Raw genomic sequence first — 23,648 nt, forward strand, 5'->3', positions numbered from 1 at the left:
CACTGTCCTTAAGTCTCCAAAGTAGTTACTCTCATCATGACTTGACATCTTATTCATCTTTCTGCTCTCAATGTTTACCCCAATGAGGCACATAGTAGGGAGTCAACAAACATTGATTCAATGGTTATACATTTTTTTTTCTCTATTCCTTACTCCAGAAGGAAGGGAACAGAAAAATGAGAAAAGACTCAAAACTTAAGGCCCCAATGGAAAAAAAAAAGGTCACAAAGTTATGTAATGAGTTCTCTACTTCCTTCTTGTAGTTATTATTTTCTACATAACTCATTTTATTTACTTCAATTTCTGCATTGAACGAGATGTTTTACTTATCTACTGAGTACCTTTCTTTTCATCTTGAAATTTGGGAACATTAAATATTCTCAATGGTCAGAAAAAATTAAAATATTAATTCTGCAAATTATAATATCACCACTACATTTTAAATTAGAGCATAATTTTATTAAACACTGTATGTAGAGATTGGGGGCAGTGTACCATAGGAGCCTAGAGGAACCATGTGTATCAAAATGTTTCAATTAACATGCTTGGTCTGCTATATTTTCAATTGAAAGCCTTTCTAGTATTGGTTCATGACCATAACTCCAACTTGATATGCTACAGCTGAACTATCTCTTGGCATCAAGAACATTTAGAAAAAGAGTAGGACATCTATAAGGTTCCTTTCAGTATGAAAACTGTATATTCAATTTTTCCTACATGTAGAATTTAGTTAATTTGATTATTTTACTTAACCACAGAGATCATCAAACAGGCCAGTGAAGATGCCCTTCCGGGCACTTCTCTATTCTTTCGTGTCTGGACTTGTTTATGACACCTTTCTGTCTCTGTGTGTAACACCCCCACCACTTGGTCTCATGCAACTAGGCATTCCTCTATGTGTCTCAGCAGCAGAAAACCCAACAGAATCAGAGCTCCCTCCCTTCATCTCTGCTGACTTGAGGGTTTAGAGATTTAAGAATATGGAGAGAAATTTTGATTTGGGGGAGAGGATTTAGTGTATACAGGTTGCTCAGAAATACCCTAATGAAAAATTTTAAATGATAATTACTTTCAATCATTTCTTTAACTGTGCTTCCTACTATTCTAGACACATGGACTTGAGCTCTTAGGAACTCATCTGTAAAATAAAGAGGTAGACTACAGTTTTTGAGGGACCTTTCAACTGAGTCGCCTCTAATTCCATGATTGTAAGCACATTCTCTGTCAGTCACCTTACTGTTGCCTGCTGATAGAAAGCAGGGAAAAAGTGAAAGGTTATTCAAAACTTTAAAAGAACATTCTAAATGCTTGAATTACCTCAAGTGGGTTAGTAGCAAGTATATTAATATAATATGGGAAGCAAATTATTAATCAAAATATGGTTGTAATTACGAGAAGCAGAAACTTCTAGAACAATAAATATAGTCAAGGTTAATGTTATTTGGTGACATTTATTAACGACTACATTTTTTTTAAACATTATTTTTATTTAAAAAATCATTTGGAAAGCTAAGAGAAATTTTCATGAACACACATTTTTTTCTAATTAGATATTTAAGATATGTACTATATCTAAGTGAAAAAAACTAATTTTGGGAACAAAGAGGCCTCTATTGGAATTATTTTTAAAAATATCTTGAAATATGAAACAACTAAAACATAAAGAACAATAATATAAAGCAAAAATGGGGTATGGACATTAGCACGTCAGAACTATTTCCTTTATAACGTGTATCAACCACACAATTACCTTATAGTTCACACACACAAAAATCATGAACTGCATAAATCTCATCATAAAAAATTTCTTCCTGTGACTGAGCTGAGGAATTTAAAGATGATACATGTCAAAGGTAAAAACACATTTCTTTTTCAAGCAGGAGAAACGGGTCACATGATGATGTTCTTTTGCAATATCCTCATAGCTCCCTTGCCAAAGGACTGATGTATATTTAATCACTTTTTATCTAATGGATGCGATTTCTCAAGTCATAGTTACCCATTAGGAAAGCTCTTGCTCTGGGTTCAGCTGAGCACTCCGATTACATTTCCTGATTTTGTGGTTTGAGAGAGGAAAGAATTCCCTGGCTGATCCATCTGTCTTTGCAGGGACAAGGGAATACAACATGATCACCAAGTCATTAGGCTTGGGGGTTGGGTAGAAAAACCACATGGATTCACAAGGCCCGAAACTTTTGAGCCAGGTGTCCATAAGGTTAACTTCAACGACTAGAAAACAAATCTTTCATATTTTTTCAAAATGCCTTATCCTTCTTGATTGGAATGGGAACAAATCTCATTCTGGAGTTCTTAATTAATTACTATGACGCATATTACCATACTTGATACCACCTAAGAGTATGTTTACATGCAAAATAATGCAGTGACACTTGGAAAGTCTTTTTTTATTGTAGTATCTGACATAATATTTTTTACTGTTTAAGACACAGTAAAAAACAGCAAGGCCTGGATTGTATCACAAATACTCCCTGCTCTTTTGGCATGTTCTTAAGGAACACGTACGATGTTGAAATTATACTTGACGTTGCTAGAAAATAAACCTTCTACCTGTAAGATCAGAGAAAAACTACTAACTTGGGATACTGATAAGTTTTTATACTATAACTTGAACAGAGTTACAGTTTTACAAAGCCCTACTTTGGACAGTTTAACAGAAAATTTAAAATAGATAAATCCATGCTGATTTAGATCCTTCCCTACTAAAAACAAGTCCTTTCTAGCTGACCACTACCTACATGCTAACCTGTCAGGTCTCCAGTCTAGCATTAAAGCTTTACCTACTCTGCTGCTGACAGCGTCTTCCCCTCTTTCCTTCCCCTATTTTCAGTCTACATTCCAGATACATCACTCTACATTTCATTAGCCAAAGGACAGATATTTCTATGATTGCTGCCTTCTCATGATGCCCCCTCTGTCCAAACAGTCTCAACTATCTTTATCACCTGATTACTAATCTTTAAATATTTAGGTAAACGACTCTTCTATAAACAGATCTGACATCATTTCCTACCTTCCTTCCTTCAGATATAAATTCAACTCTTCATCAGTTTTTCCTCTCATCTCCAGTCTGCTTTGGGCTCCCAACTGCCCCCTAAGCAGGTTTTCACCATAACTCCAATAATACCTAATTTCTTTCATCAGTCTCCATGGCTTTTTCAACTAGACTCTAAGCAACATAGATAGGAATTTGTGTTTGGCGTATTTTATCACCAGTGTATAGCATGATATCTGGGCATCGCAGAAATTTGTTAAACACTCGGCGAATAACAGCTACTCCTGACCCAAACACTTGAAGAAACATCTTGTCCTTAAGATAACATACATGTCACTGATTTGTAAGCAAACTTTAATTATTACTTAATGAAATCACTTAAGATTCTCTGCAATATTTTGAGAGTATCTTCAAATACTTATAATAATCAATAACTACCATTGACTCTACGCAAGAAACATTTCTTTTTAATTTATGGCACTCTCAATTTTTCTTTTCCTTCTCATATAACAAATTAAAACATATTCAGAAACAAACAAAAAACTTCTTAACTTTATATGTAGCCTGATGTTCATAATATGAAAGTTCTGCTTATAAGTTTCTCACTTTAATGACACTAAAATAAAAACTACTACCTATCTGCTTGAGTTTAATCAAAGTAGCTTTCTACCAACCATAAAGATTAAAGTTAAAACCTTGTTCAGATGGATGAGAAGGAAAACCAATATGGTGGACACCACCTAATTAAACTTTAAAACTCCCTAATTCTGAAATTACACTAGTCATAGCAGAAGTTAGTAGTATTTTTCCATATTCAGCAGTGCTTAAGCACCCCAAACCTGCAAATATTTCTTTTGAAATATATACTTGATAAGGAAAAATCACCAAATGTTTGGAGAGCTAATGACGTGATAAATTAATCAATTGTTTTAGAAACATAGGCACAAATATAATACTAGATTGTTGGTTAGTACTAACTTAATGAAATTAAATAATGCAGTTTATTTAAAAGTTTGTAGGTAAATAACAAGGTCAAGTTATAGAGAAAAGATTTTATTATCATTAAATCCAAGATACAATCCTTTACAGCAAGATGTACATAAAACTAATTTGGGGTTACTAATATGGTCCAATATAAGAGTAGTAAATTTTCTTTGGCAGAAAATTTGGGAAATACAGAAAGGCATAAAGGTTAAAATAAAATTAACCTACTCAGAGTAAATTACTGAGATTTCAAGCTATTTGGCTTTTTATGTACGTACATACAGCCAAAAAGGCTGTAATAATTAATGTTCCCTCCAGCAATATATAAGCATATATTTTTCCATACCAGAACAACATTAACTATAGTAATTTTTTAAATGCTTCTCAGTTTCATAGGGAAAAAAAATTTTCTTTTAAAATGTGTATCCCATGGAACACTTCTTTTTTTGAGCCAGAGAATTTGAGGATTTTCATTAGAAAACTCCCAGTTTGGATAAATTGAAAAAAAAATCACTAATTTTATTCTACTTGAATAAATATTTCTTTTCTGAAAATAAAGGAAACATCATTGAAACTTAAATGATAGTAATTTTATACAGTTGAGTAAGTTCTCTTACAAATATATTTTTTTCCAATGGAGATATTGATGTGACAGATGAGAATGTTGAATTCACTAATTTTCTTTCCTTTTATTTTATTTTATTAGTTTTAGGTGCACAAAACAATGCAATAGGCAGACATTTCACTCATGGAACATTTCTGTTTCTTCTTTAATGAATCCATTTATTCTCTTGGTTATTTTTCTATTGGGGTATTCATTATTTCCTTCTTTGATAGGGGTCTTTTTCTACTAAAGATATTGATCCCATTTAGAAGAAATATATAATTACTACTTAAAAGAACTATGCAGTTACTTTACAATTAAAATATTCACACATTTTGTGCATATATATTTTCCCTAGTGTGAGGAAAGGGTTTTAGTTTCAAAATGTATTTCTGGGGAGCATAAGCCTAGGAATGAGATATTTACACAGTCCCTGGAATATCGTCTGAAGCTGAGAGTGTTTACTCATTTTACATCAAATGGAACCTTTGCCTCTATTCTTTCCTCTGTTGAGTCATGTACCTCCTCAGATCTTCTGTATAAACTATTTTGCACATGTAATTTTGTATAGGGAAATTTCTTTAATTCATATGACTATTCTGAATAAGGCTAATGATAGTATTATATATTTTTATACACATTATGGTTTGCAAAACACTTTTACAGGTATCATTCATTCATTCAGATTCATTCCAGCCATATTTTTGAGGACCCGTTACTTGATTACAATCCTAAACTTCAGAGCTGTTAGTAACTCTAAGAACTAGAACACTTTTAAGTTGAATAATTGGGCCAAAACTGAAGATTTATGACTCTTGTTTTTCCCCTAAGTAGGATTATTATATTTATTTTTAAAGAATAAGTATAGCCGCAACACTCAAAAACATGTGACATGAAAAGTAATTCTCCCTCTCTGCCTGTTTCCCAGCCACCTAGATTTCTACCCTGGAGGCAAGCACTGGTACCAATCCCTTGTGTATCCAGCTACATGTTTTCTTAAGCACATCGATACCTATTAATTTTTCTTTGAACACAAATTATATTGTATGTACATACTGCTTAACATTTTTTCATTTGTCACGTAAAAATATAACCTGGAAATATTTTCATATTAGTATGTATAAAGCTACCACCTCTTTTTACATCAGCTTCATAAATTCTGATGGTATGGATATACCAAAATTATTTAGCTACACCCCCCGCCCCACTGTAGAACATTTAGGTTTCCTAAAACTACAGTGATTACCTTCTAATACAGCTTCACAATATGAAATTGTATTTGTGAGACAAATGCTTGAGAGTGGAATTGGTCGGTCATAGTTGTATTTGCATTTTTTAAAAATAAATATTTCTTTGTATTTTTTTTTTTTGTTAAAGACTTTATTGGGGAAGTGGAACAGGACTTTATTGGGGAACAGTGTGTACTTCCAGGTCATTTTTCCAAGTCAAGTTGTTGTCCTTTCAGTCTTAGTTGTTAGTTGTGGAGGGCGCAGCTCAGCTCCAGGTCCAGTTGCCGTCGCTAGTTGCAGGGGGCACAGCCCACCATCCCTTGCAGGAGTCAAACCGGCAACCTTGTGGTTGAGAGGATGCTCCAACCAACTGAGCCATCCAGGAGCTCAGAGGCAGCTCAGCTCAAGGTGCCATGTTCAATCTTAGTTGCAGGGGGCGCTGCCCACCATCCCTTGCAGGACTCAAGGAATTGAACTCGCAACCTTGTGGTTGAGAGCCCACTGGCCTATGTGGGAATCAAACCGGCAGCCATCGGAGTTAGGAGCATGGAGCTCTAACGGCGTGAGCCACCAGGCCGGCCCTGTATTTGCATTTTTAATTTGGAAAAATATTGCCAAATTGTCTTTCATGGGGGTTCTACCAATTCATACTTCCCACAAACATTGTGTCAGAAATGTTTGTATACAACTCCAACAGTGTTTTATGTATTTTTTTCATCTTTGCCATTTTGAAAAGTGGGAATTGCTAACTTCCCATTGTATTTTTCTTTTATGAGGGAGGTTGGGAATTTTTTCTTTTCTTTAGAAATCATTTGTGCTTTGTTTTTTGTGAAAAGACTTTGTCCATTTTTGTAATGAGCTATTAGTCTTTTCTTATTAATTTAGGAACTCTTAACATAATAATGAAATGAGCCCTTTTCTGTGATACAAGATGCAAATATTTTTATCATGTTACTGGGTTTTTTTCCCTTTAGTTTATGGTGATTTTTTCCCTTTAAAGCATTTGTTTTTTATTAAATTGAATTCACCAATCCTTTCTCTAATGGCTATCACGTTTTATATCACCTTAAGAAAAAATTAATACTTCAAGATTATGAAAACAATCTACATGTTTTCTCATAATATTTCTTCTTTGTGGTTTATATATTATATTTTGAATTTGTGCATCTGAAATGTATCTGAAATGTATTTTTGGTTAGGTTATGAGATAGCAATATGAATTTATCTTTATCCACATGGCTATTCAGTTGTCCCAATGAGTCCTATTAATTTCTGTTATAATGTTAACTAATGTTTTATTATAATATTAACTAATATTTTGTTATAATATTAACTAATATTTCCTCCCACCTATTTAAAATGTAATCTTTATAATTCTCATACGTAATGTCTATTTCTAGACGCTATATTTTCTTCCATGGCACTATGTATCACATCAATACCACACTATTTTAATTGCTCTAATTTTATAAAATGATTTAATATCTAATGGTGTTAATGCTATCAGATATTACTTTTTCTTGTGTATATTGTACTAACTCACTAAACTCAGGTCATCTTTATTTTCATAAAGATTGCAGTAAATTTATAAGTTAACTTAAAAAGGACTGCCATCTTTATATGCTGTGACTCCTTTTCTTAATACCCTTTCTTTACATCATACAAACAAAGTATACAATCATAAGACAAATGGGCTGAGCTGGCTACCCACCTTAGAGCCTCTAATGTTAAGTATATCATCTATAAATTAAATATAATAATCACTAAATAAGTAATCAATCATTTTCATTAAGTACTTTCCTGATTACTGAAATCTTACTATTGCATCCTTCATATTTAGTGCTACGTTAATCATATGAATAAATTCTTAAAATTATTATTTCTTAGAGGCACAATTTATACAAACACTAGTCTAATTGCTTCAGAAAAGTAGTCTAATATTTCATGTCCTAAAAGAGCTTTACAACATTTTATGGTATTTAAGCACTGGTATGCAAAAAAATTTAAAATTGTATGTGACAACTTTATAATTAGAGTGCAGACAGATAGTTAAGGGTTTACTTCTAGACTTTCTGATGAGAAAAACTATCAAAACACCGTGGTCTAAGTCTTTCATAACACCCTGTAATGATTACCTGTATTATACTTTAAGAAAGAAGTTGTCTCTATGTATGGGCATACAAAATATAGTATTCCCCAAATTTACAAAATAATTAAAGTTTATAATCTCAAGAAGCATGTTACTTTAGAGGAAATTAATTTTATTGTCAATGATTGCTGGCATATCTGAAAAATTTTAATAGCAAAATCCACATATTCTCATCTATACATGATATATAAAGGAAAAAGGGAAAATATGTATTAGCTCACCTTAATTTTCTATTAGTCAGAATTAATCCTTTCCTGAGAGCACAAAATCATCACAGACTTAGATGGCCTGTGGAGTCACTAAAGTATGCCTGCAGGAGAGGTCCTATACCTCTGGATAGTGTTGTACAGAAACGCATTTTCACTCTTTGATTATGCATGTACCTACCTCCTGCAAAACATCAACATGGCTTAGGAGACAGGGGGAAACATCTCTGATGCCAGGATGACTTAGGTTCGAATTTCCTGATTATGACATATAACTAGCGCTGTGGCATTATGTTCATAAATGAAACAGAGAAAATGTCTTACGAGATTATTAGAATAGAAACAGTTTCTGTAAAGTAACTAACACAGGGCCTAGGCTAAATAAACAATAGCGATATTATTATCCTCTTTCCCCATATATATTGCAATTTTTAATGATAAACTGTGAGCTGGCCAGTAAAAGTAAAACCTTGTAATCTTAAGTGGAGAATATTTGTTACTGATATTTTATTTCATTTTCCTAACATGTTTATGGCTTTAATTTAAAATAGGTTGCAGTAAGACAGGAAAACAAAATAACATAGTTAATTGTGTAGCTCCAGAGTGAGAGAGACCCAGGTTCAAATCCCATCTCTACTGCTTACTAGTTTGTGCGCTTGGGCAAGTTAATTCTTCTCTTTAAAGCTTGGTTTCTTCATCATAAGACAGGCCTGAAAATGATTATCCTATAAGGTCATTCTAATGGACCTTAAAAAATAAGACACTGCATTTTAATCATTAAGCACATTGCCTAGTACACTTTAAGTGCACAATACATTCCAACATTTCCTTTAGCACATTTCCTGATACATTTTAAGTACAAGAATAAATATCTAACCATTATTAGTGATTTTTATCAACTTTCCTATAAATTGATATTACATACCTAATATTCTTAAGGAAGGAGACTAAATTTTGTTACTTCATAACAGACAGATGTTTGTTTTGCATATACAGAAACTTTTTTTTCAATTTGGGATATTTTAAAATTTAAAACAAAACTACGGTCATTGCAAAACCAAGACCACCCTGCTTTCTATCAATAGAGGGCGATGTATGCCACATGCACATTTAGTCCCTGCCAACCTAAGGCTCATTAATCCATGCAGTGTATGCAGGATATGCATTGTTCTTAAGTTGTGATGAAGATTGTTAAGTCTATCAGGCTTGTTAAGTGCAAATATAATGAGAGTTGAAAGATTTACTAAACAAAGGAACTGGAATATGATGGAAACCAAAGTAGAAATAACGAAATGATAAGTAAGAAAACAAGGTATGTGGCGAGTACATGAAAGATTAATTATCTGACAGCAGAAATGATTATTTAGGATTGAGCAGGATCATCATGCAATAAGTTCATAATGTTGAACCTGGTCAATAGCCAGAAAGACACAAAGAAAAAAAATTTTTAAGGGAAAATGTTCTAGTACGGTCAGACGATGTTTCTTCATGAGCAGTGGATGCTCCAGAACTTAATACTAAAGCTAAAGAAGGTTTGGTACTCATTCAAGAAGGTAAAATCCAAGCACACTGACAGTTGCTGATGAAATATTCCTGGCATGCCAGGAATGGTTCAATAGGCTCAAAGCCCTTTAATTCAGTATCAGAATCAGTGAGTTAAGTAGCATGCAGGCCAAGGGATTCCTTGGAATATTTATGGACTTTATTAAGAAAAATTGTCATCTGCTTATAAGATTTTTGATTTAGACATTGTTTGAAAGTGTATATTGGCAGAGGAAGGAGGTACCTGACTTTACGATTCTAAAGAAACAGCTTATTTCGTGGGAATTCATCTAGGGATTCTAAAGTATTGTGGAATAAATCACATGAACTTACAAACAAGCCTTTTGCAAATTAACATGTTCATAAACAGAGGACCTGCCCGTGTTTCATATTTCTCTACTCCCTCATGGCACTACAGGCTAAAATCATGGCAAGGCATTTAGAAGCCCTGACCTTACTTAATCTGGGAATAACATGAAACCCATATAATATTGTTTAAAATGTATTATCTTAGGAGGAGGTTGTTGTTTAAAAGGTACTAAGATGAAGAGCATAGCTATTTTTTAAAGGGTTGAATTAAATATATGATAGTATTTCTTACTTTCTACTATTTAAAGACAAGATTTTCAGAATCTCATAACAGATATAAACAAGCTTATATACAATAGAACAAACTCTACCCTTCAAACTTCAGTTCTCAGGAGCAAACTTTTCTACAAATACTTCTAACAAAAAATTGATTTAAAAAATAGTGTCTTCACTAAGAATTAAGGGAAAGGGGAAAGGAGATTTTTGAACTTTTTTTAATAAAATGAATCTAAGATTCAAAAAGTAGAAGTCAGATCTCCTAGACACTTAAGGTAACAAGATAGTCTTTATTACTCATTTACTCACTAAGTATTAATGAGTAGCCACTCATCGCAAAACATTATGCTAGGTAGGGTCAGAGGGGATTATGATTGTAGCAAGACAGAATTCTTGCTCTACTTAATCATATCATCTAATATGTACGATCAGAATATAAAGAGTCTGAACCTATTAAGTAGTTAGCAAGGAATCAGAATTCCCAGATTATACAGGAAAGGACTAAACTCAAACATCTTTCAGTAATAGGATTGGTCAAAAGGATGAATGAACCACATCAGACAGTTGGAAAATATGAATATATAATATTCTTTCTTCATCATGAACTCTGAGATGACAAAATATTTGTAAATCATTTATCTGATAAAGAATTAATATCCACACTGGACTTACCAGGGGGATCACTTCATAGACTACGTAGATGCCTGACCAATACACTATATATCTGAAGCTGAAGTAGAATAATATTGAATGTCAACTATAATTCTATATATATATATGTATATGTATAGCCACAGGATATGGAGTACAGCATAGGAAAGATAGTCAATGGTATTGTAACAGCTATATACGATGTCGGAGGGGTAGTAGATTGGGGGAGGGGAATTATCACTTTGTGAGGGGAGTAAATGTCTAACTATTACACTGCTTTGCACACCTGAAACTAATAAAAATAAAAAAATTTAAAAAAAGAATATCCACAATATATAAAGGACTCCCGCAACTCAAAAACAACAAACCTATTCAAAAATGGGCAAAGGACTTAAATAGATATTTCTTCAAAGAAGACTTACAACTTGTCAATAGGCTCATGAAAATATATTCAACTTCACTAACCATTAGGGAAATGCAAATTAAAATTACAATGAGATACCACTTCACTCCCAGTAGAATGGCTATTATGAAAAAAGAGAAAATAAATGTAAGCGAGAGTGTGGAAAATTGAAACCCTTGTGCATTGCTGGTGGGAATGTAAAATAGTGCAGCCACTGTGGAAAATGGTATAGCAGTTCTTCAAAAAAATTAAACACAGAATTATCACATGATCCGGCAATTGCAATTGTGACTATATACCCTAAAGAATTATACGCAGAGATCAATTTGTATACCAATGTTTATAGCAGAATTATTCACAATAGGCAAAAGGTGGAACCAACCCAAATGTCCATCAATGTATGAATGCATAAACAAAATGTGATATATACATATAATGGAATATTATAAGCCTTGAAAAGAAAGAATATCCTGATACATGCTACAACATTAATGAATCTTAAAAATATTATGCTGTGTGAAATAAACCAAACACAGAAGGACAAATATTGTACGATTCCACTTATATGAGGTACCTAGAATAGTCAAACACATTGAGAAAGTAAAATGGTAACCATTACCAGGGACTTGGAGAAGGGGAGAGAATGAGGAAATATTTTTTAATGGGTACAAAGATTCAGAACAGAATGATGAAAAAGTTCTAGAGATGGATGGTGGTGATGGCTGCACAACAATGTGAGTGCATTTAATGCCCCTGAATTGTACACTTAAAAATGGTTAAAGTGGTAAATATGTCATGTATATTTTACCACAATAAAATGGTATTTAATTCAGAAGAATTTCCTTAAGGGTGTAAGGAGGGGTGAAGAGTCAGGAGGATACTAAAGTCATAGCAGTAGCAGTGGGTCAATCTTAACAGGACACAAGTGTGCTTCTCTGGAGTGTATTTTGCCAGCCATACTCCTTGACATTTATGCAGTAGCACTATTTCATGAGTAATAATTACACAATAGGCATAAAAATTAAGCAAAATATTATTGTACTGTCACCATGTTTTAGTTTCTAGAATTTAAATATTTAAAGATACTCTCAATTGTAACCTGTTGTCCTACTAGTCCTTTTTCCCTTAAATAGTAATAAGGGCTTCGGAGCCATTATGGGAAAAGAATATAAAACAATTACATATAAATCACAAAAAAAGACAAAGAGATAAATTTTGTATGGAAATATAGGAGTTCCCCAATCATTTATTTGGATTGTGCCATACCCATGTCCAGAATGGTATCCAACTGGGGGGAAGGAGGGCGGAAGCACGTTTCATCCCCTCCCAGTTTGTCCCATGCCGGTCACTGGTCACTGTAGAATTGACTTTCATACAGATCTCTACAGACTTAACGAGCTTTTCCAAATTAAGAAAAAGCCCTCATCTTCTACTACTTTTTACCTTGCTCTCTCCACCTCAGCCACACTGACTTCCTTGATATTCCATAAACACATCAGACATGCCTAGGGCTGTTGCAGTTGCTGCTCCTTGTGACTGGAATGATTTTCCTGTTGCTTAGCTGGCTCCCTCACTTCCTCAATCCCCTTTAGCTGTCTGCTCAAACATCGCCTCTAACAAGGCTTTTCTCACCCCCCTTATTAAATAATGCCACCTCCCCTCAATTCTCTCTGTCCTGCTCTACATTTCTTCAGAGCATATAATACGAGAACAGGTAGTGGTAAATATTTGTTTACTTACTCATTATCTGTCTCAAAACTACCATAAACCTCCATATTTTGTCCATGTTTTGTATGTCCAGTGTCTACAAGAGTGCCTGAGTAGCTTAAAGAAGTGAATGAAGGAAGAGGGAAGAAAAGAAGGAATTTCTGTTAACTGTTAAATATCAGAAAACATGAATGCTGAGAACAGTGACGCAGAGAGTTCTAGGAGCTGACCTGGAGCAACTCAGCATGCCTTTACCACTATCCCTGGGATCTCTGCCAGGTTCTCCCTCTCCACAAGCCTCAATGGCACTGACACAAACTTGGATTCCAACTCCTGACCTATATATGCATTTTGGAGGCCAACCAGATAGGGCTTAATGATTGATCACCAGCTGAAGACAAATGAGTGGGAAATTCTAGTTTTCATTCTCTCTCTCTCTCTCTCTCTCTCTCTCTCTCTCTCTCTCTCTCTCTCTCTCTCTCTCTCTCACTATCTGACTGCAGTCCACCTCTTAAGCAAATCCTCCAATAGATTAACTCTCACTTTTAGGAAAGAATTGAGGCTTCAGCTTTTGTAAGGCATCAGCTCGAGTACATGTTAAAATATTTTGGCTCTTTTATACAAAAAAGACTGAATATTGTCACTAGAATTGATGAACCCAAAATGTGGCACAGAATAAGCAGGAGTGCTGTTCCTTTCCTGTGTAAGAAATAAGAAGTATGACTTTATCCTATCAGGACCTAAAAAATGATAAAAAGCTAGGCTTGAGGAGCATAAATTACTAAGTCCTTGTAAGTGATTTCTCCTATATTCTTAGAAAGCAAATCTTGGTGAAAAGGAGCTGTTTCAATAAAAGTTGAGCATATAGTTGTACAATAAATGATTCATTTATTCAGCAACTATGTATTAGGAATCACTGCATATAAGACACCCTGCAGGGATGTAGATATGAACAAGATGTGGTCTCTACTCTTAAAACCTTACAGTCCAGTGGACAAGCTGCCAAACCAATCCACAAACATTTGAACAAATTGAGAAATATCATAGAATTCAGGGGTCCAAAGTCTCTTGTTTTTTTATATCTATTATATACTTTTACAGTATTAAAGTATGTAACAGATAAAAAAAAAAAGAAAATCATTTGCACTGGAAATGATCAGTATAGCGTAAAATAAATTAATTTTCCCAAATGTTTGAAAACCTTCAAGAGTAAACACCTTGAATCACTGATGGTAAAGAAACTCTTTAACTGACATAAATCATTGACCCTTTGTGACAATAAGTACTATGATGTCGGTTACATTTGAGCATACCAATGTGATGCTAAAAGTGTTTGTAGTCTTCTAACTAGGAATGTCTGTATCTTCATTTCTCAGACATAGAACTTTAGATGAATATGTCTTCTTTTTTTCTTACCCTGCAAAAGGTCACTTGACTTTCTCTTTTTCTCCAACCACACCCAGGATCTCACATGTGCAACTTCATTCCATCTGCTCTCCATTTTATCACTCATCGGTGAATGAACTTCACCCATATCACTTCTACGATATTACTTTTAATTAATGACATTACTCCTCTTCTTTCAACTCTTCTCTACCTCAGAAGAATCTCTTTTCCTGTATGATTTCTTCACAATAAAACAAATATTCGGATCATGGTCAAATCAAGTCAGCAGTACAATGACACCCCTCGACCAGGAAAGCAAAGTCACTCAACCTCTGAAATAACATCAATAACACTTTTTTAAATGTATGATACATTTCGTAATGTCATTATGTCTTCAAACGTCCACCTAAATCCAAACTCCAAATTTTAGTTTAACACAAATGCACACCCCAAAAGTCATTATTCAAGATGTACATTTCAACAAGCTTCGATCTTTGTTTTTCTTGTTCTCTAATATTGTAATGAAATATGTAGATTATTTCAGTTCCATTATGGTTTAAAAAAGGCTTTTGTGGAATTGTTGGTAACATAACCATCAGGTATATCTGTGTGGGATATGTGCAAATACATTCTTGGGATAAATAAGATTTTTCGCTGCTTTGAAAAGAATGTGTATGTTCCTCAGGTTTAGTAATCACGGCGAGTCTTTGGGAAGGTTAGGTAACTTCTGAGCCTTCGTGTTCTCACCTCCGATGGTAGTGGGGATTTAAAAGGAACATTTGTAAATCCCTTAATGTAATGCTTGGCAAAAATGAGACCTTCATATTTGAGGCTGTTATATTAATGCTATTGTCAGTGATATTAGCAAGATATAAACTGTGCTATCTATATGTTCCCTTATGGCAGTGTATCTATAATATATTCATTTTTTGTCTTCATGATATTGCCCTGGCCTACTCCTTGTAATACGTAGTCTATTATTCTTTGTTACTGGGGAAGAATTGTGGATTGCAAAAGAAAACAATAAATAAAAACGATTCAATTACGCTTAATTTCATGAGTTGGTTTACAAGATTCTGATTTTTGTAAATGTATCACCAATGAAATAAAGCAAGTGAATGGACTTACTGGCAAATACTTCCCTCAGGCTGAAACATCTTTTTTGCTGATTTAAAAATTCAGAGTTATATTCCCGATGACTGAATTACTAGAGTAAGGTTGATTTCATACATAAGTGAGAAAATTTATCACAGGCTTTTAATAAGTTTCCTATAAAGTAGATATTAGTTGTGAGACCCACTAATAGAACACCTGGGAGGTCACCCCCACTGTACTGCTTTCCATTAATGAAGAATTCTAATAGATCAGGTTCAAAAACATAAAGAAAATATAATTGGACGGTCAACAAATTCTTGATTGTTAAACATGTCTCCCATGTTTTCCGACTGATAAGTTTTTAGATACCTCATGTAAACTATTTGCTATAGCTTATACCTAGCAACTTTACCAATTGAGTGTTACAGAGTTCAAAATGGAATGGTCCTACTTGTATATCAGAGCTGTATAACTGTCTTTAGAAACAGGGAAACTGCATTATTAGGATTCGTTGAAATAGGATTAAAAGTAAAAGTGAAAGTAACAACAAAAAACCTTAAATGTACCATTTGTATTAAAATACAATCAGAATATATTTTGATTATAATATACTGTTACCAAATGTCTATCTACCATAGCCAAATACCTACTTATCATGTCTGAGACACTAAAATGGCCTTTTAGTATATATATATTTGTGTGTACAAATATGTGTGTGTGTATTTAACTTGATTTGTACAGAAACCCTTAGAAGTAGACACTACCTATTTTACAGATAATGAAGTTACATTTTTGAAGTTAAAGTATTTGACTAAGACCACATTTTGAGCAAGATAAATATTTAGAAAAATACTTTTTCACTACCCTAATATGAATATAGTTTTATTCCTTGGTGTTTTGAACACTTATAAGAATATTTACAAAGATTCTTAAGTATAGTAGGCACATAATATGAATTTGCAAAAGAGCTTCTCAGCATAACCATACTAGGCTGTCGGATAATCTCATAGGGTTTTAAGAACCTTGTTCCCCAGCGACCCAAGTATGCCACTTCCCTTCCCCCTCTCTGAATTACCTGGAGTCAAGTTTGTCCAGGAGAACAAGAATATATGTTATATTAAGGGGAGAAAAACCCTCACTTAAACTGTGTAATATTTTATTCCATTAAAAGATCGTCTATAAAGATTGGTCTCATAATATTTACCGAGATGGAATGTTAACTTTGTACACAAAGTTAATCAGAGAAAATGAAGGCACAATTTACCAGTAAAGTATTCTATTGATCCTATTCAAAATTTACATAGTCAAGAAATTACCTTTACCCTAATCCCTAAAAGAAGCACTGTACATTGGACTTGAAATTATCATTGATTGAGTTTAAATCAATTTATAAGGAGTTATCTCATCACAGAACATTTCTGTCATTTTCCCGTTTTACTTTTCTGTATGAATTTGAATATCTACATTTACTTATTTTTTAATTTTTCTAAATTATAGGCCTTCAAGAAGATGACATATTTTAAAATTATCTTATTATATTCTAAGATACATAGTTTATGAGTCATTAGTACATTTGATAGACACTACATCTAATGAAATCACCCTTATTTAAAAAAAATTAGATAATGTTAGAAGACTAGTTTGGCATATAGCACAGAAAACTTCACAAAAATATCTACAGAAAGGTTTTTTGCTTATATCTTATTGCATCTGTCTAATGTATTAATTTTTATTTAGAGGTTCAATTTTCCAACTATATGTATTAACAGTTTGACCTAATAGTCAAGCAAAATTTGTATTACTGGCATGTATATCAAGTTCAGAAGATGAAATGTAGAAGAGAAGCAGAAAGGAAAAAAAAAAAGGCATTCATTGCAGGGCAGAGACGGTAGTGGTAGGTTAATGACATTGGAAATGTACTTACTCCTTCTAAATTTCCAAGTGAATAATCACAGGTGCAATTAGAGTTGCATCTTATTTTGATAAATGACTCAGAAAGCTTTGTGAAAAATCCAAGGAAACATTTTAAGGAACTTTATAATCAATAATAGCAGTCTCTCAAACACTTGACACAACAAAAGGAAATCATAAAATGAATAGCAATGAAATTACAATTACAGTAATGGTCTACTTTACTAGTAATATATGGCATTTTGTCTCCCTGACAATATCACTTTAAAAATCCATAGGTATTCCATTTCTTATATACAAGAAGCAATAACAGCATGTTTTCACTTAAAATGCAGTTGTTATTTTAAAGAGAAAAAAGGCATTCATTTCTCAGTGGAGGTAAAAAGATATCAAAAAATTTAATTCTATGTATATAAAATGTTAACTCAAATTTGTCCGTGGCAGATTGTTTATCGGCACTGTTCAAGGTATTCGCTCCTCCTTTCCCTCTTTATTGTGGTCTGGTATTTTTCCTCACCACCCAGGTTTCATTTCTTCAAACTTCATTCTACTGTTAGCTGCCAAGAGCTGAGGCTTTCCCTGTTGCCTAAAGCCATTTCCTCCCAGCTATATAGTGAGGGAAGGGTAAGTTAAGCCTTCAATGAAGAAATTTCATTTTGCAGGATGGCAAGACACCTAAAATTTCTCTCATATTCCACAAAAGTTGTGTACCCACATTCTGTAAATGCTCTCCTATAAACCCTCATATGACAATTATTTTTACACTCTTATAATATACTTTATTATGACCTTGCCATTGTAAGTGGTAATCTAACTGCATAGTTCTGAAGAAGGAAGCTGTAATACTCCTGTGTAAGAATAAATTACCTAATTTATAACATGTAAAACAGGGCTATCTCCAATTAGTACACAAGTGAACCCCAACATAATACAACCATCACAATGTGCCACCTTAATAGCAAATTTAACAAAGTTCCTGGTGACAGTTCATGAAATAGTTTAGTCCTTCAAGAAGAAACATGACTGCCAAATTCTTTACAAAAAGATTAAAAAAATAAAAAAATCAAAGCTGGTCACCTAACTGAAAGCTAAACTTTCAACCAAATGTTAATTGCAAAACTACTTGCTTGGTTAATATCTTTAAGTACAGTCTCAAAAAAATAATGGGTATACTTATAGCTACACAAAGAGAGAGACAGAGACAGAGACAGAGAGAGAGAGAGAGAGAGAGAGAGAGAGAGAATGTGTGTGTGTAAATAAGACATTTTCATTAACCAGCGTGAATTTTGAAGCCCCTCTCCCAGCTCCTAATAATAGTGATGGATCTTCATGGATTAGCCCACCGTGTCTCTGAGTCTTTCTTAGTGAACACTTTGGGTTTGTGAGATAATTTGCCCCTTGAGCCTGGAGTAAACACCAACTTGGATCACGTGAGCACCGGACCTATGGCCTCAGCCTCATCTCACCGTACTTAAATCAACTGAGCTCACTCAAGTACCCATATTCATTACAAAACAATATTTTAAGTGATTACTGAGTGAACCTTAATTCTTGGTATAAGACAGATTTAAACCTAATAAGGTCATCACTGTACATTAGGAGTCACTCATACTAAAGTCATGTAACTCGGCTTAGGTACTCCAATCTTTCTTTAAAATATATTTTAATCCAGTTGTGGCCATTGCCTACTTAAGAATACAATATAATCCACTTACCTTTGAAGACACTGTTGCTTAATAACTGCTGAAATATGGGAATATATCTCAGGATATCCTGAGGCAGTATAGATATAGAAAACAAGGTGAAACTGTACATCTGAGAAGCATAATTGAATGGAGGTACATTTAGGCAGTGAGACTGATAGATCTAACTAGGGACTGGTTAGGGATAAATGCCATCATGAGGAACAGAGAGAAATGAACACTTGGTGGATGGTGGAGCCATTGATTCAAATAAGGGAGACTGGGGGAAAGGAGCTGAGAAGTTTTAGAGAAAATCCTAAGTTACTACCATTATGACATTTACAATGACTCATTCACATTATTCACATTAATAAAAATTAAGCTCCTTTACAAGGTTAGAAAAATACCATATAAATCCTTCCAGCACTTCACACTTTTTCACATATCTAGTAGGAAAAGATATAAGATAAATACGAGTTTTCATTATTCATGCAAAATGTAAGGTTCTATTTTTTCTTCCTTGCTACAGAGAAAGTGCGTTAGTCATATTAAATAAGGTGAATAGGTTCCCTCTGATTCCACCTCTGAATTTCTTACATTTTCTTTGCGGCCAAAACTCATCTCGGCCACAGGTAGCAAAAACACAAGCACTAGCACAGGAGGACTCCCATGTTTATCTCTGGGTCCTAGGAGACACAAGAAGGTACCAGGATGCTCTCGGCACAGAGCCAGACCTGACTCATCTTTCTGCTGTAGAAACACCAGGTACCATGTGAGCCCTGCCCTGCACCATAGAAATCATGGCACATTGTATGCCCAGTCTCTGTAAAAATATGTAACTGTGTCTCATGACTGCAGAATGGTTCACTTCCAAAAGGGAACCTCCAATCGATGTGTATTTCAAACGTCCACAAAATACAAAAACTTACCGTAAGTAAAACTATAATCAATTGCCTAAATGGAGGGCACAGCCTCCATTATACCAAACGACATATTTTGTCTACCACTTTGTTGTGAATAAGCAGTATTCTAACAATCATGGTAATTCTATTATAGTTTAAATTAAAAAAAAAAAAATAACCGAAAGAATATTATTTTTAAAAAAATGGAAAAAGATTTGAAGGCTTTTCAATAAAATGAACTATTTAATAATTGGATTTGGTTTGCAGATTATATATACATAAGTTTTACTTATGTTAAAGCAAAAATCATGAAAATATATTTTAAATTACCAAAAGAAAGAAAAACATTTTTTTTCTGCCCACAGGAGAGGAGAAATAGAAAAGAACATCAATTGTGTTTCTGAAAAGAACTGAACCTCCTATTGATACTCAGCAACTGAAAACATCATTCTTTTAAAAGCTCATGTTGATTTGTTCTTTATCTTATTGAAGTGAGCTTTTTAAAATCTCCCTCTAAGCTTCTCTCACATAAAAATTGCTCTTATAACCAAGAAAACTGCAACTGTATTTTAAAAAAGCTACAAAAATGAGTTAAATGTTTGCTATAATCATAGTTGGCATTGCATTTTCCAGTTTGGTAATCTTGCTTTGATCTTTTAATCATCGTTAACACAAGTAACAAAAGTACCTACTTTTTTTCTAAAAGTAAATGACAGTTTCAGTTGAAGTTGATCAAAAGTTAAAATGATTCTGAATTTTATCTGAATTTCACTATAAAATGCTTATTCGTTTGAAAAGCATAAAACTGCGTTGAGAAATGGGGCTAGGCAGTCTTGTGATTTGTGTTTGTGTGCTGCGAAGGGGTGCGGCGCTTCTGCGCTACCCCCACAGGTATTGTAAGCGGCTGGTTCTGCACGCTCTCCTTTGTGAATGGGAAATACAACACAGCCTTTTTGCTCGTAAAGCACACGACCCGCCCGCGGAACCGAAACCCATCCAACGACTCCGCTAGCATGGACAGAAAGAAATAATAGACGGTGGGGAAACCATCCGGTTCAGCTGCTTTCCCTTTCCACGTTTTCTGAACCTGACAGCAAACCCACACGGTGAAACCCCGCAAAGGACCGGCCTTACAATGGAAACAGTTCTGTCTCCAGCCAGCTCCTCTTGCCCCAACTGCTTTGACACCGCCCCCTCGCCCAGCTCCCCTCGGGTCTCTACTTTCCAGGTGGCGTAACACCGGGTGGCAAAAGCCGAGAGATGCTAATAACAGAGGTGGGTGTGGCGGTTGAGGCGAGCGCTAGGGAGAGACTAGCGGCTTCCCTGTCCGCCACACCTGAGGAGCAAGATAAAAGGCACTTACTTGTAACCTTGCTCGCCAGTCATGCCCACCCAATGCATCCGCAGAATCTGGCCCCAGGGAAGGGCGCGGGCTTCAGGGACCCCCTCCTCGCTCCCGGCTTCTCTTCCCCGGCGTTGTCTCTGCTGCTGCGTCTCCCTCTTTCTTTAGGCTCCTGTTGCTCACGGAGCGCCCGCCGCTACCAGCCGCTGGCACCCAAACTAGCACAGCCCGGGCTAGCCTTGGGGAAGAACTGGAAACCAGGCGTCCGCCGCGGGAGCGCAGGCGAGGGCCCGCACGCAGACTGCGCCCTCCCTTCAGGGCGCGCCCAGGCCGTCGGCAGCCCCGCCCCTCCCCGGGCTGCGGCGCCGCTCCCTCTCCTTCCACTCCTCCCGCCCCGCCTTGTCCCCCCCTCCCGCGCGGGGGGCGAGCGGCTAGCACCCTACGCGGGGCGCGGTGGTGGCGTTAGGGCAGCCTCTCCACTGTGGGCTAAGTAGAAGGCAGAGGAGAGGTCGCGATCTCTCAACTAAGGCTACAACTATGGGTGGGGCGCGCGCGCGCGCGTTCTGTGTGTGTGTGTGTGTGTGTGTGTGTGTGTGTGTGTGTCCAGCAGCTAGAAGAACCCTTCCCTTATCTCATCCCTCGCCCCCATAACCCCTTCCTCTCTTCCTCCTCACCAGAATCTGCTAACATTTCCGAGAAGTCACCTTGTGTGGCTTGCTGGAGAGCCGGAGAAGAACTCCGGGCAGGGGAGATGGGGACCAATAGGCAAAGGCCCGGCCAATGCCTCCTGGGCCCTGGGCTCTGAGGATTCGAGACTGGGAATCGGTTCCTTCCCTGGGGCTTGCCAAGACCTCTGTCTAGGCTGCGAGTTTTCTTTTCTTTTTTATAATAGATCAATCGGCTTGCCGAGTCTTCCAGGCAGGCAAAGGATACATTTTCTTTCTACGGTGGAGTGAGGAGTCAGAGGTGGTCATCGGTGGAGAGGGAGCTGTGGGGTAGAGACAGCTTTCTCAGACCAGGGACCCGCTCGTGGGGATACAGCATCTGTCATAACGGTTTTGAGTTTCAGAGCTCGGTAGGAGCCACTATAAAAATAAATCTTTATCAATCCTTTGTGTGTGTGTGTGTGTGTGTGTTTTCAACAGCAACCTGCTGGGAGAAAGAGTAATGGAAGCAGGATTGAATTATCTTTCTCAAAGGGAAACAGGAAATTTCCACCAAGGGGGATAATCAAAGGATTACATTGGGACAGAGTGCATTTCTGGATCCGGGCCTTAAAAAGGGACAGATTACTTTGCAGTATAAAAATGAGTGATGGGCATTTGCAGCTATAATGTTATTTGCTTCCATATCTTCTATTGTGGACAAGCTACTTAGTGGTAAACACAGGGTTTTAAACCCCAGAGTTTACCTTTCCCTGCTGCTTACTGAGCTACTGAGGTTTGCCCTGGGGGGTGGGGTGGGGTGGTGGACCTTAAATTCTTAACTTGTAACTTGTGTTATTGAAGGAAGGAATTTTTCAGTTTCTGAGGCTCTACTGAAAGGTGAATTTGGTCACTTGGGGATAATACTCAATGGCAATCTCTTCTTTGATTAGTTGCAGATGTAAGAGTTCAACTGTGCTAGTAGTGACAGTCTTTTTGATTAGATGCAATCAATGCCACTTTCTTTTCTTGCCACTTCAAGTCCCCCTTCAACTAAATTGTCTGATGAACAGTCACTGAGAAGTAAAATGAGCTCAGTCAACCCTTTCTCTTACAGCTCTCTGACATCTAATCTCCTTTCTATCAGGTAATAAGCCATATGACACAGAATAATTAGAACCCACAGGATTTCAAACCCATGTTATATTTTTCCTTAAGAGGATAATTAGAACATAAATACTCCAGCTGCTTAAGACGTCTAAAAACATTAATGTCACTAAAGTTATCAAATTTATTGATATGATTAACAGATTTGATCAACAAATTTCAAAACATTTAAAGCTAATCAAGAACAAATCAAATCACGATATTATGAAATACAGAGTGAGCTTATTGGATTTGTTATTCCTAGAAATGATACAAAAATGAAGACAAAAATAGATCCAAGGTGAATTCATTAAATGATAGCACCATATGGAATTATCATAGGAAGTTCAGGGTCACCTTTTGTGATTAATGTCATACAGCACTACCCAGAAAACATCACTAGGTATAATGACTGGATATTGGGCTGGATGATCCATTGGTTTAATGAAGTGTAGCAATTCTTAATA

General features: G+C 35.6%; 1 protein-coding gene across 1 annotated transcript in view; it reads right to left on the reverse strand.

Annotated features, from left to right (window-relative positions):
• The window catches only part of SCN9A (sodium voltage-gated channel alpha subunit 9), a 128,665-nt gene extending 106,945 nt beyond the window's left edge, over positions 1 to 21,720 (reverse strand). Inside the window, exon 1 of the mRNA XM_019727348.3 lies at positions 21,413 to 21,720. The gene's annotated coding sequence lies outside the window, so the exon portion shown is untranslated. The remainder of the gene's footprint in view (positions 1 to 21,412) is intronic.
• Between the last annotated feature and the right edge of the window lie 1,928 nt (positions 21,721 to 23,648).

Source organism: Rhinolophus sinicus, chromosome 17 (genome assembly GCF_057876585.1).
Source record: "Rhinolophus sinicus isolate RSI-liver-muscle chromosome 17, RSI-T2T, whole genome shotgun sequence".
NCBI lineage: Eukaryota > Metazoa > Chordata > Mammalia > Chiroptera > Rhinolophidae > Rhinolophus > Rhinolophus sinicus.